We start from the raw sequence: 15,609 nt of genomic DNA, 5'->3' as shown, positions 1-15,609 counted from the left end.
TTGTCCAAGCGGGATCCGAAGTATCTGCCTTATTGGGTAGAATGCCTTCCGCTGTGGGTTATCAACCCACCCTTAGTACCGAAATGGGTTCTTTACAAGAAAGAATTACTTCTACCAAGGAGGGATCCATAACTTCTATTCAAGCAGTTTATGTACCCGCGGATGATTTGACCGACCCTGCCCCTGCCACAACATTTGCGCATTTAGATGCTACTACCGTACTATCAAGAGGATTAGCTGCCAAAGGTATCTATCCAGCGGTAGATCCTTTAGACTCAACGTCAACTATGCTCCAACCTCGAATCGTTGGAAAGGAACATTATGAAACTGCGCAAAGGGTTAAGCAAACCTTACAACGTTACAAAGAACTTCAGGACATTATAGCTATCCTGGGGTTGGACGAAGTGTCCGAAGAGGATCGCTTAACCGTAGCAAGAGCGCGAAAAATTGAGCGTTTCTTATCACAACCCTTTTTCGTAGCGGAAGTATTTACTGGTTCCCCGGAGGAAATATGTTGGCCTAGCAGAAACAATTAGAGGATTTCAATTGATCCTTTCCGGAGAATTAGACGGTCTTCCTGAACAGGCCTTTTATTTGGTAGGTAACATCGATGAAGCTACTGCGAAGGCTACGAACTTAGAAATGGAGAGCAAATTGAATAAATGACCTTAAATCTTTGCGTACTCACCCATAATCGAATTGTTTGGGATTCAGAAGTGAAAGAAATCATTTTATCTACTAATAGCGGACAAATTGGCGTATTACCAAATCACGCGCCTATTGCCACAGTTGTAGATATAGGTATTTTGAGAATACGCCTTAACGACCAATGGTTAACGATGGCTCTGATGGGTGGTTTTGCTAGAATAGTCAATAATGAAATCACTATTTTTGGAAAGGATGCGGAAAAGGGTAGTGACATTGATCCACAAGAAGCTCAGCAAGCTCTTGAAATAGCGGAAGCTAACTTGAGGAAAGCTGAAGGCAAGAGGCAAACAATTGAGGCAAATCTAGCTCTCAGATGGGCTAGGACACGAGTAAAGGCTATCAACGCGATTTCGTAACTAGTTGGTTAATCGAAAGAATTTCCGTATAAACAGAACTTTCGTTTCTACATCCCATTTTTATTCTGCTGATTAAATAGAATCAAATACAATCAAAAGTGAAATAGTGAAATTTGATCTAACGAAAAATTTGAAAATTGAAAACGGAAATAGAATAGGATGAAAAAGATAGAAAATCAATAAAAGAAGGTGGGTAGAAAAACTTATTAGACACCGGGATCAATGGTATCTAATAAGTTCTACCTACTATTGGATTTGAACCAATGACTCCCGCCGTATGAAAGCAATACTCTAACCACTGAGTTAAGTAGGTCATTTATTATCATAAGGAATCATAAAGAGAAAGAAAAGGGACCTATCACATCGATGGATTATAAATCCGATATTACTTCTAAGCAATACCAATCAAACCGACCAAAAAGGTATGATTATGATGTTGGATCATGTAATATTCATCTTGACAAGAAATTATCTAAATAATATGATAAAATATGTATCACAAACACAAGGGCTATAGCTCAGTTAGGTAGAGCACCTCGTTTACACGCGCGCCAATGTTTTTCAGGGGAGTCTATCATGCAATCAAAAAAAATTGATCCTTTTGAGAAATCGATGTCTTACTCCATTACTTTGAAGGAACAAAACAAGAGAACAATAGCCTGACAAATGGTTTGGTTCGATTCGGGTGCCGTTTAGGCAGGAGCAGGATCCGAATCGAACCTATCATTGATTTGAGATATTGATAGGGCGAATACCCAGTCTATTCAATGCTAGGCATAATGAGTATAAGGACCTCAAAAATTCTCTTTTCGTCCTATGAATCTTAAGGTGTATGAAGTTTCATCTTTGATTTTTTAATCAGGATGATAGAGACTTCATTTAACTTAGGTTGATCTAGGCCAGAAGCAGACCTACGTCAAGATAAACTTTCCCTTCTTTGAAACACTTTGGTAGTGCTCCTGTATCAGTAATGAATCAGAGCACATGGAACCATCTTCCTTTTTTTTCTAAGAGAAAAAATATATATATGGTAGACTAACTGATATTTCTATCAGTTAATGAAAGAGCCCAATGCAAAAAAATGCATGTTGGGTCTTTGAAATAGGTCGAATCATTTTGATAATAATCAGTTCGATCTGTTTTACCGAGAAGGTCTACGGTTCGAGTCCGTATAGCCCTATATTTTATATTTTTATTTTATATTTTATTAATTTTTATATTTTATTAATTTTTATATTTTATTAATTTTTATATTTTATTAATTTAAAATATTTATTAAATTAATAAAAAAATATTTATTAAATTAATAAAAATGAAATGAAAATAATATTCTTAAAACTAAAGCAAACTAAAACAATAAAGAATATCCAAATACAAATAAAAAAAGTTGTATAGTTTTTTTCCTAATTATTGTATTCTTTGTTGATTGGAACTGGTCGCTTCCAGTTGCTTGGTTAAAATCATTCCCATAAGCTCGCTCACAGGGAGATCGCTCAGAAACTGAAAACAAAAGCGCATTTCAACAGAATCTCATAAATATATATAATATATATTAAATATATATATATAGATAATATATATATAGATAATATCTATAAAAAGATATAATATCTATAAAATATAGATAGAAAATAAAAAATGTATTCTATATATAACTATATATAAATTTATTCTATATTCTATATATAACTATATAATATACTATATAATATATATATAAATTTATTCTATATTCTATATATATTCTATATATATAATAGATAATAAGATAATAGAAAAGAGAAAAGGTTTTTTTTTTTTTTTTTTATTTCTAATACATATTAGATATTAGTTATATATTAGAATTCCTTTTATTTAGAAAAATACGAAATGAAGTGAAAACAAAAAAGTTTTACTTGTTTTGGATTTGTATAGTATTCTACTATACTATATAGTAATAGTATAAATATCTATGTAATAGTATAAATGTAATAGTATAAATATCTATTTATACTATTACTATACAAATTAGTACTATATCGAATACAAATTAGTACTATATCGAAATTAAATCGAAATAAGTGAAATGTAAATAGGATTAATTCCAATCAATAAATCTTAAAACGCAACAGCAAACAAACGAAACTAGACGATTCGATCAAACTGAATTGTTGGTTTGACTAAACAAACAGTTGTGGATGACTTGACAATGAATTCCAGGTCGAATCGACTAATCCGGTCTATTTTTCACATTCATAGGAGTTCGTCTATGTTTCTGCTTTACGAATATGATATTTTCTGGGCATTTCTAATAATATCAAGTGCTATTCCTATTTTGGCATTTCTAATTTCTGGAGTTTTAGCCCCGATTAGAAAGGGTCCAGAAAAACTTTCTAGTTATGAATCGGGTATAGAACCAATGGGCGATGCTTGGTTACAATTTCGAATCCGTTATTATATGTTTGCTCTAGTTTTTGTTGTTTTTGATGTTGAAACGGTTTTTCTTTATCCATGGGCAATGAGTTTCGATGTATTGGGGGTACCCGTATTCATAGAAGCTTTAATTTTCGTGCTTATCCTAATTGTTGGTTCAGTTTATGCATGGCGAAAAGGAGCATTGGAATGGTCTTAGTTCCTGAATATTCAGATAATAAAAAGAAAGAAAAAAGTAAAAATAATAATAACATTGAGTATGAATTCCATTGAATTTCCCTTACTTGATCGAACAACCCAAAACTCAGTTATTTCAACTACATTAAATGATCTTTCAAATTGGTCAAGACTCTCCAGTTTATGGCCGCTTCTTTATGGTACCAGTTGTTGCTTCATTGAATTTGCTTCATTAATAGGCTCACGATTCGACTTTGATCGTTATGGGCTGGTCCCAAGATCGAGTCCTAGACAAGCGGACCTAATTTTAACAGCTGGAACAGTAACAATGAAAATGGCTCCCTCTTTAGTGAGATTATATGAACAAATGCCCGAACCTAAATATGTTATTGCTATGGGCGCGTGTACAATTACAGGAGGGATGTTCAGTACTGATTCTTATAGTACTGTTCGGGGAGTCGATAAGCTAATTCCTGTGGATGTCTATTTGCCGGGCTGTCCCCCTAAACCCGAGGCAGTTATAGATGCTATAACAAAACTTCGTAAGAAAATATCTCGCGAAATCTATGAAGATCGAATTAGATCTCAACAGGGGGATCGGTGTTTTACTACCAATCACAAGTTTTGTCTTGTACGCAGTACTCATACTGGAAATTATAATCAAGGATTACTCTATCAACCACCATCTACTTCAGAGATTCCTCCTGAAACATTTTTCAACTACAAAAGTTCAATATCTTCCCACGAATTAGTGAATTAGGTAGGATTCAGAAACAGAATAACAAACAACGAATTAATCTTCATAAATTCGATTTCATCGTAAATGTGAAATACTTATCTTATACAAATTACAAATAAAAAAGAAAAGTGCGGGAGAGATAAAAAAGATGCAGGGCCGTTTGTCTGTTTGGCTAGTCAAACACGGGCTAGTTCATAGATCTTTGGGCTTCGATTACCAAGGAATAGAGACTTTACAAATAAAGCCCGAGGATTGGCATTCCATTGCTGTTATTTTATATGTATATGGTTACAATTATCTACGTTCCCAATGTGCTTATGATGTAGCACCAGGCGGACTGTTAGCCAGTGTGTATCATCTTACGAGAATAGAGTATGGTGTAGATCAACCGGAAGAAGTATGTATAAAAGTATTTGCTCCAAGGAGTAACCCTAGAATTCCGTCTGTTTTCTGGGTTTGGAAAAGTGCGGATTTTCAAGAACGAGAATCTTATGACATGTTGGGAATCTCTTATGAGAATCATCCACGACTGAAACGTATCTTAATGCCCGAAAGTTGGATAGGGTGGCCTTTACGTAAGGATTACATTGCCCCCAATTTTTATGAAATACAAGACGCTCATTGAATGATAAGAAACTAATTACAACTTCAAATATTCAAGGAATATTTGTACATTCTCTTCTAGCTCAAACGGAGGAATTGAGGTTTCATTCGTATTCTTATGGATAGGCTAATAAATAAAAAGAAATAAAAGACAATACATCATTGAAATTCTCGATTTTTGAAGATACCTTTTTATTTTATTTCGGACGAGCCGAGACAATAGGATGAACAACAAGGGTTCTATACCGTGAACTTTGTATCGCGCACATCACTTAGATGAACTCTAGAGAGTCACATAGAAAGGAATGAAGAAATGGAATATGAAAGAGAATACAAATAAATAAATGAAAGGGAATCGGATTCTATTTGTACTGTAGCTGAGATGAGTCTTGGTTATTTCTATCCTTGAACTCCTCTAGACCAGACTTTTGGTTGGGCCTTTCAACCAACTATTTTAATCTTTTTTTTTAATTAAATATGTATGAAGTATTAACATTCTTTTTGAATGTGAGGAGCCACAGCGTGAACAAATAAAAAAGAAGAGGAAAGATAATGAAATTTTTTTCTTTTACTACATTATTTATTTTTTTTACTACATTATAATTATAATAGACTCTTTGCTCATCTAAAAAATAGAAACAAAAAAAAAAAAAAAAATAAATAAAGAGAGGGTTTACTTCCAGATAGCTAGCTAGATAAGTATGTATTATGTCGATCTATATCAATTAATTTGTAGAGTAGATACTCATACAAATTAATCATACGCCGAGAACCAGATTTGAACTGGTGACACGAGGATTTTCAGTCCTCTGCTCTACCAACTGAGCTATCCCGACCATTACCGACGCATTATCCTCATAATACTAGATGACTTGGGTCTATGTCACTTAAAAATGAAAACAAAAAAAAAAACGAAAAAGTATTAAATTAAAAGGGGAATTTCTTGGATCTTTAAAAGGAAGACTTTGTAAATTTCAGTATGAGTAATGATATGGATTATGAATCATTCAAATAGGTATTCCTTGCTCAAGGGTGTTGATTTGTACGTATATCATATATATATCACAATATATCATATCACAAGACTTGTGATAAGAGAACAAAATTCTGCTAGGATACGCTTGTAAAATGGAAAAGAATAGGATGAATGAGAAACATAAGGAACTTTGAACCACTAACAAAAAGGGTAGGATAAAATAAATAGATAGCAAACGGGCTTTTTGGGGTTGGGGATAGAGGGACTTGAACCCTCACGATTTTTAAAGTCGACGGATTTTCCTCTTACTATAAATTTCATTGTTGTCGGTATTGATATTGACATGTAGAACGGGACTCTATCTTTATTCTCGTCCGATTAATCAGTTTTTCAAAAGATTTATCAGACTATGGAGTGAATGATTTGATTAATGAATATTCTATTCGATTCTTTCTTCAACTTGGAATCGATTCACAACAATTCTTTTTATTTTTCATATAAATTGATTTTGCATATAAATAAAAAAAATACGGGTTCGAGTCGTCTTTTTTGGTTTTTCATTAGTATACCTATTTATTTTATATTTTATATAGGTATATCTTGCATCCTTTCTGGAGTTTCGATATAAGGATTCCTTTACCAACAGTCAACCCCATTTGTTAGAATAGCTTCCATTGAGTCTCTGCACCTATCCCTTTTTTATTATTCTCGCTTGTTGAACCTTTGTTTATTTTCGTAAAATAATAGGATTTGGCTCAGGATTGCCCATTTTTCATTCCGGGGTTTCTCTGAATTTGAAAGTTATCACTTAGTAGGTTTCCATACCAAGGCTCAATCCAATCCAATTAAGTCCGTAGCGTCTACCAATTTCGCCATATCCCCTTTGTGTCTTGAGATTAGGATCTCATTAGGATGCACTTCCTTCCCCCTTTCTCCTTCCCTTCCTTTCCCCTTTCTTTCATTTATTTATTTTCTTTCTTTTTATGCGAAAACCGTTGAATTTAGTATTGAATTTAGTAGATATAGATACTGATTCTTATATCGAAGGGTCTTTACCTATTTTATTTCTTGTTTGTTTATCTTCTTTCGTCTCTATCGGAGACCCGTATTTATTTGGTCCAATCAGAAAATATTTTATCATTTCTGTATTCGCAATTCAATATAGATGGATATTCCATAACATATATATGCCCCCCTTACTCTCAGTTTTCTCAGGCAATTTACTCGAACGGTCGATTTTTTTTTTTTTTTTCGTCTTAGCTTCCGCCTTTATGAATGAAAACAAAAGAAAGGAGTCTCTCATCTCTCATTATGATCTGGATTTCATTTCTATGGGTTGCATCTTTTCTTTTTTCTTTAATTTTATTTTTATTCTTATTCTTTTATTAGACTATCCTATATAACCATAATAAGATAACTAAAAAAATAAAAATAAAAATGAAAATTGAATTTATTCATTATTAAAATTTATTCATTTTAAAATTTATTCATTATTAATTATTTATTTTCTAGTATAATAGCATAATAGCTAGAACTAATTATTCCATTCATTTCTATTTCGACTTCGAAGATAATTCGAATTAGTTAGTCTAAAAAACAAAGTTTCATTCTAATTATTTAGACTTATAACGTATCATTTATATAATGATAATATATATATAAATTATATATAAATATAAATTATATATAAATGCATAAAAATATTTTCACTATAATTATCTAATTATTAGACTCTATTTATAATTCTAAACTAAATATAAATAAATTAAATATATATTAAATCTATATTAAATATAAATAAATATTAAATATAAATAAATTAAATCTATATTAAATCTATCTATCTATATTAAAATTAAATCTATCTATTAAATTAAATCTATATCTATATCTATATAAAAAAAAAAAATTATATATAATTTAAATGTAAAATATACTAAAAATATACTAAAAAATACTAAAAATATAAAATAAAAAATATAGTAATATTATACTTAGTATACTAATATTATACTAATATATATATAATACTAAATTATATATATAATACTAAATAGAATATAATACTAAATAGAATAGAATACTAAATAGAATAGACTAATAGAATAAAGATAACATATAATAAAATAAATATAAAATAAAAATATATAATATAGAGATAAATAATAAATAATTATAAAAATTATAAATATATTTATAATTTATTTTTATAATTTTTATAATTATAATAAAATTAGAATTAAATTATAATAATATTATTATAATTTAATATTATTAAATATAATGTTATTAAATATTAATATGATTAAATTAAAATATGATTAAATTAAAATATCATTTTTAATATGATTAAAATATAATCAAATAGAATGATTAAAATATAATCAAATAGAATTATATTATTCTATTCTTAATTATTATATTCTATCAATATTAGATTGAATATTAGATTGAATCTACCATTATTATATATTATTATATATTATTATATATCATTATATTAAATATGATTATATTAAATATGGCATAAATTATGTATGGCATAAATATGGCATTTAAAATTTAAAATTCTAGTTTTTCTAAATTCTAGTCTATAATTCATATTAATAATTCATAGTAATTATGAATAACTAATAGATAGTTAATAGATAAGATCGTAATAGTTTGCTGAATTCCTATGGATACAAAATTTCTATTATTTGAGCCCGCTTAGCTCAGAGGTTAGAGCATCGCATTTGTAATGCGATGGTCATCGGTTCGATTCCGATAGCCGGCTTTCTCTATTTGTTTGCTTTTTTACTTTTTTACATGATTGATAATGTTTTTTTGAAATCAAAGAACATTGAAAAAGCTTTTTCCCCTTTTCTTTCCAAAGGTCAACGATCCGTTTATTATGTCGTAGAAACTTTCAATTAGGAATAAAATTGGAGGAGTTAGATCTTTGCAGAATAAATCAAGAAAAAAAAAAAGGAAACTTTTTTTGGTTTAATTTTTAGATTTTAATTTTTATATTTTATATTTAATATATATTTTATATTTAATATATTTATATATTATATATATTTTATTTTAATTTCTATTTTTTGTATACATTATATACAATATACATTATATACAATACAAAAAAGTATGGATATTGATCCAATTCATCTCATTAATATTTGTAGTACAATCCTTCAGTCGATTTCGCTTCATTTAGTTCAGTTTTAATTTAGGTTTATGAAATTTCAATAAAATTCAAATTAATAAGGAGTCTTTATGTCGCGTTACCGAGGGCCTCGTTTCAAAAAAATACGCCGTCTGGGGGCTTTACCGGGACTAACTAGTAAAAGTCCTAGAGCCGGAAGCGATCTTAGAAACCGATCGCGCTCCGGTAAAAAATCTCAATATCGTATTCGTTTAGAAGAAAAACAAAAATTGCGTTTTCATTATGGCCTTACAGAACGACAATTACTTAAATACGTTCGTATTGCCAGAAAAGCAAAAGGGTCAACAGGTCAGGTTTTACTACAATTACTTGAAATGCGTTTGGATAACATCCTTTTTCGATTAGGTATGGCTTCAACTATTCCTCAAGCCCGCCAATTAGTTAACCATAGACATATTTTAGTTAATGGTCGTACAGTAGATATACCAAGTTATCGCTGCAAACCCCGAGATATTATTTCAGCGAGGGATGAACAAAAATCTAGAACTCTGATTCAAAATTATCTTGATTCATCCACCCATGAGGAATTACCAAAGCATTTGACCCTTCACACATTACAATATAAAGGATTAGTCAATCAAATAATAGATAGGAAATGGGTCGGTTTGAAAATAAATGAATTGCTTGTCGTAGAATATTATTCTCGTCAGACTTAAACCTAACTAAAATAACAAAACAAGGGTTCTGCTCCCTTTTCACCTGAGTTAAGGTTAAGTAAAGGAAGACAGGGTAAGGGATTTGATTCGGAAATTTTATTTTTCTCCTATTCATGTATGATAGATCCGTAGGTAGATTTTCATCCCCTGTACGCTATTTTACGTATTCCGTATTAAAAAGAAATTGGGAATAGAGAATCTATATCAAAGAAGGGTCTAACTCTTTAGTATCTGTTCTTATTTGATTTGATACATTGTAGTCAGTTACATTGGCGAATTAGGTGAAGGTGCGGAAAGAGAGGGATTCGAACCCTCGGTAAACAAAAGTCTACATAGCAGTTCCAATGCTACGCCTTGAACCACTCGGCCATCTCTCCTACATAATTATTATGGCCGATAACCCGAGCGAATAGCGAGTTATTCATATTAGATTGTTCGAGAGGTACGAACAATATCAATTCTAACTAGAAAACTAGCTATAAAAATAGAAAACTTTTCATCACTTTTTTCAGCACTTTTTCTTTAGCCTCCCGACTCGAAGAAATTTTTTTGTGAGGGGGCTGTTAAAAATAAATAATATAATACGATAAACATATACCATATATATCTATTCATGTTTGCGAAAAAGGCACTCCCATCTTTTTTCTGATATTTCTACCGGACTGGATTAAATCAATGAATTGAAACGAATCAAATCAATCGATTGGTTTTTTTTTTTTAGACTATGCTTAATGGATATTTTTAGTTCATAATTCTCTTTAGACTCTAATTCCCCATTTCTATAAGAATTCTAAAATTCTTTTCCAGTTTTAGATCTCTCAACAACAACCTCTTACTCTGTAAATCTATTACAAATTCATAAATCCTCTAAGGGATTTTTATATTTGATTATATGTTGTATACCTGCTATGCACAAAACACAAAAAAGGGCAGTTATTTTATTTTCATCATAGAACGATTATTCGATTATTTTTCCTCTTTTTATCATAATTTAATCAAAACTTCTCTAATTTTGCTAATCTATCCTAATCCGTAGGATAAATTTTTTGATTCTTCAACTTCGATGAAATCGTAATAATTCTTTTTTCTTTTTATATTTTATTCTTATACTAATAAATTCTTATACTAATAAATTTGGATGAAATAAAATAGGATTCAAATATTTCTTTTTTTTTTTTTTTCTTGATTCCTGCCAAAAAAATTGAAGTAAAGTAGAGGGCTATATCTTTTTTTTTTTTTTTTTTATGGAATGGGTCTGCTTTTATGTTATTTCGTACTGTACGCTTCCTTTGTTTGTGAGATCCTTTTTTTTTTCTCACGAAGGGGTAATGAAAAGAGTTATAGAATGGATTGCTACCTATGCCTAGATCGCGGATAAATGGAAATTTTATTGATAAGACCTTTTCAATCGTAGCCAATATCTTATTACGAATAATTCCGACAACTTCAGGAGAAAAAGAGGCATTTACTTATTACAGAGATGGTGCGATTTGATTATTATTATATAATTATAATTATTTTATATATTTTAATTATTTTATATATATTTTTTTTTTATTTTTATTTTACCGCTCTTAGTCTTAGGAAAAAGACACATGATTCGGAATAGAAAAAAAAAAAAAAAGACTATTGAAAAAAAAAAAGAAATCTACGCTTGTTGAAGGTGAAGTTTATAAATAAAGCAATTCCTTCTGTCGTGTATCCCCGATTAATGCAACCTCAGATGCTTCAATTGTTGATTCGAGTATTGAGCGAAAGGTTACACCTATGGGTCTGTATTGTGGGTCAACCCTACTACACTAGTACCAATAGGCGGCATAGAGGAAGAAGCACTACATCTAGGAATCAACAACACGAAAACTTTGTTATTGTTATAAAGGATTCCCTTTCCTTATCGGGATCGGAACTAAGAGAAATGGTTGGGACAACAAACATCCATCTTGTTCGTACTTTGGATACCCATATAACCATCGAAGATTGTTGAAGTGACTAATTCCTGGAAATTAAGGAGCGTTGAGAACAAAGAAATTGTTGGAGTTTACTTTATTTATCTAGTACGAACACGCTTGATGGTAAGAAAAGATCTTTTGCAAGAGGGTTGGCTAGAGATTTCTTGTAAAAACATTAGCCCCGCTCAGTTCATAATGACAATATTTCGACCTTTTTTTTAATTCCATGGATTATTCTCATTATGCACATAAAGGAGGAGCCGTATGAGGTGAAAATCTCACGTACGGTTTTGGAACGGAGAATTCGTTGAATCGAATGACGACCGTAACGGATGTCGGCTCAATCCGAAGGAAATTATGCGGAAGCCTTACAGAATTATTATGAAGCTATGCGACTAGAAATTGATCCCTATGATCGAAGTTATATACTCTATAACATAGGCCTTATCCACACAAGTAACGGAGAACATACAAAAGCTTTAGAATATTATTTTCGAGCACTAGAACGAAACCCGTTCTTACCACAAGCTTTTAATAATATGGCTGTGATCTGTCATTACGTGCGACTATCTCCACTATAGAAATAAAAAAAAAAAGGAAAGAAAGAGCAAATACGCTAGTAAATAAATACGCTAGTAAATAAAATAGGCTTTCTACATATTGCATCGTCCAAAAAACGATTTTTATCAGCTGTAACAAAAAAAGAAAAAAAAAAAAGAAACTTCATAGAAGTCAAAATATGAAGAAATATATATGCCTAGATACTTTATTCTATGGATAAAGGATCTAATTGATAGAGGAAGCACCGTAAAGATCAATTAGCGAGGTTTTGGGCCGATACAATAAAAATAAATAAGAACTGCTTATTTATGTCATGATATGAGATAAAAATTAGGAATCAACTTATGTAATAGAGCCGATCCCCTAAGTTATTGAGCAGCGGTGTAGCATCAGATCCCAAAGACAGTAAGTCTTTTTTATGAGGAAGAAGTCTTTTTCAAGGATTCTATATAAATTTATATATGATATGAAACCGAGATAGTTACCTTTCAGAAAAATCTAACGGACGATAATCCCGAAACGCCTATGCTTTATTTTTCTGAAGGTGGGAGAAAAGATAAAACTCATTATTAATTTAATCCAAATTAAAGTTTGAAACTCATGTAATTAACCTCTTTTGGTTAACCCGAGACAAATCGATAGGATCTATGAGAAATCTCATTCAATTGGATATATGGTAGGGTAAAAAAATGGGACACCAAAAGAATTGACTGCCGAGCCGTATGAGGTAGGAAACTCTCAAGTACGGTTCTAAGGGAAGGAATTGACCCGCCTATTCCGACCGGGGAGAACAGGCCATTCGACAGGGGGATTCTGAAATAGCGGAGGCTTGGTTCGATCAAGCCGCTGAGTATTGGAAACAGGCTATAGCGCTTACTCCTGGTAATTATATTGAAGCGCAGAATTGGTTAAAGATCACGAGGCGTTTCGAATAAGAACAAGAGCTCTCTGTTTATTTATTATTTTCGGATTAGAAATTCTAATTAGAAATTAGAAAATTCTATTACTATTAAATTCTATTCTTATTCTATTAAATCCATTTAATTAAATTACCTTACCATTAAAATTATTAAATTAGATTTTTTATTCATATTCAATTTGAATCTTTAAATATTAAAAAATATTAATTTAATTGGAATTGTTAATTGTGTAATTGTTTGTTTTTGTTGGACCCATCGGTCAGATCATTTCTCTCTCTCTGGGAAAAACCAATCAAAGAATTTCATTATATCCTTTCTAAAATCGTTCTATTTCGTCTGATATTTCGTAAGGATAAGTAATACACGGATATAGCAAAATAAAAAATATTTTCTTTTCTGCTTCTATTAAAACGAATAAAAACCCCTCGAATGACTCAATATCAATACTGGAGTATCCCTTAGTAATGAATGCTCACGCGAGTTGGGATAGAGTAATATTCCTTGTTCTATCTATGTAAGACAAAAAAAACTCCATCTAGGAACTTCTAATTAAGATAGGAATACAATACACAGGTTGCACAAAAAAATTGTTTTTGCACCAATGTAAGTAAAGTCCGGAAAAGGTTTTATAAGATTAAAAAAGGTCCGTTGAGCGCCTCATGGATATGTCATAATAGATCCGAACACTTGCCCCGGATCGACTTCCAGATCATAATTGCTCTAGTGAATAACTAAAGAAAAAATGGATAGATAAAAAATAGATAGATGAGAGATAGAAGAGAAAGAAACTAATTATAAGCGTCTCTCATAGGTTCACTAATTACTTGACTGTTGGCGGGTCTCTTTGTATGTGTTGTCCGGAAAGAGGAGGACTCAATGATTATTCGTTCGCCGGAACCAGAAGTCAAAATTTTGGTAGATAGGGATCCCGTAAAAACTTCTTTCGAGGAATGGGCTAGGCCGGGTCATTTCTCAAGAACAATAGCTAAGGGACCCGATACTACCACTTGGATCTGGAACCTACATGCCGATGCTCACGATTTCGATAGCCATACCAGTGATTTGGAGGAGATATCTCGAAAAATATTTAGTGCCCATTTCGGCCAACTCTCCATCATCTTTCTTTGGCTGAGCGGCATGTATTTCCACGGTGCTCGTTTTTCCAATTATGAAGCATGGCTCAGCGATCCTACTCACATTGGACCTAGCGCCCAGGTGGTTTGGCCAATAGTGGGCCAAGAAATCTTGAATGGTGATGTGGGCGGGGGTTTCCGAGGAATACAAATAACCTCTGGTTTTTTTCAGATTTGGCGAGCATCTGGAATAACTAGTGAATTACAACTCTATTGTACCGCAATTGGTGCATTGGTCTTTGCGGCCTTAATGCTTTTTGCCGGTTGGTTCCATTATCACAAAGCGGCCCCAAAATTGGCTTGGTTCCAAGATGTAGAATCCATGTTGAATCACCATTTAGCAGGGCTACTAGGGCTTGGGTCCCTTTCTTGGGCGGGGCATCAAGTACATGTATCTTTACCGATTAACCAATTTCTAAATGCTGGAGTAGACCCTAAAGAGATCCCACTTCCCCATGAATTTATCTTGAATCGTGATCTTTTGGCTCAACTTTATCCCAGTTTTGCCGAGGGAGCAACCCCATTTTTTACCTTGAATTGGTCAAAATATGCGGAATTTCTTACTTTTCGTGGAGGATTAGATCCAGTGACTGGGGGTCTATGGTTGACTGATATTGCACACCATCATTTAGCTATTGCAATTCTTTTCCTAATAGCGGGTCACATGTATAGGACCAACTGGGGCATTGGGCATGGCTTAAAAGATATTTTAGAGGCTCATAAAGGTCCATTTACAGGCCAAGGCCATAAAGGACTATATGAAATCCTAACAACATCATGGCATGCTCAATTATCTCTTAACTTAGCTATGTTAGGCTCTTTAACCATTGTTGTAGCTCACCATATGTATTCCATGCCCCCTTATCCATATCTAGCTACTGACTATGGTACACAACTGTCATTGTTCACACATCACATGTGGATTGGTGGATTTCTCATAGTGGGTGCTGCTGCGCATGCAGCCATTTTTATGGTAAGAGACTATGATCCAACTACTCGATACAACGATCTATTAGATCGTGTCCTTAGGCATCGTGATGCAATCATATCACATCTCAACTGGGTATGTATATTTCTAGGCTTTCACAGTTTTGGTTTGTATATTCATAATGATACCATGAGCGCTTTAGGGCGTCCGCAAGATATGTTTTCAGATACCGCTATACAATTACAACCCGTCTTTGCTCAATGGATACAAAACACCCATACTT

At 32.1% G+C, this 15,609-nt stretch overlaps 3 non-coding genes across 3 annotated transcripts; 1 reads left to right on the top strand and 2 right to left on the bottom strand.

The window, feature by feature from the left end:
- Positions 1-5,758: 5,758 nt before the first annotated feature.
- Positions 5,759-5,831, bottom strand: TRNAF-GAA (transfer RNA phenylalanine (anticodon GAA)). Its single transcript has one exon. It is a non-coding gene; the product is annotated as a tRNA-Phe (tRNA).
- A 2,843-nt stretch (positions 5,832-8,674) lies between these two features.
- TRNAT-UGU (transfer RNA threonine (anticodon UGU)) lies at positions 8,675-8,747 on the top strand. Its single transcript has one exon. It is a non-coding gene; the product is annotated as a tRNA-Thr (tRNA).
- A 1,378-nt stretch (positions 8,748-10,125) lies between these two features.
- On the bottom strand, positions 10,126-10,212 carry TRNAS-GGA (transfer RNA serine (anticodon GGA)). The gene has a single exon. It is a non-coding gene; the product is annotated as a tRNA-Ser (tRNA).
- Between the last annotated feature and the right edge of the window lie 5,397 nt (positions 10,213-15,609).

Source organism: Durio zibethinus, unplaced genomic scaffold (assembly GCF_047325235.1).
Source record: "Durio zibethinus cultivar Kanyao isolate XHJ-2024 unplaced genomic scaffold, ASM4732523v1 HiC_scaffold_115, whole genome shotgun sequence".
NCBI classification, from domain to species: domain Eukaryota; kingdom Viridiplantae; phylum Streptophyta; class Magnoliopsida; order Malvales; family Malvaceae; genus Durio; species Durio zibethinus.
This window is presented reverse-complemented; position numbering and strand designations above follow the sequence as displayed.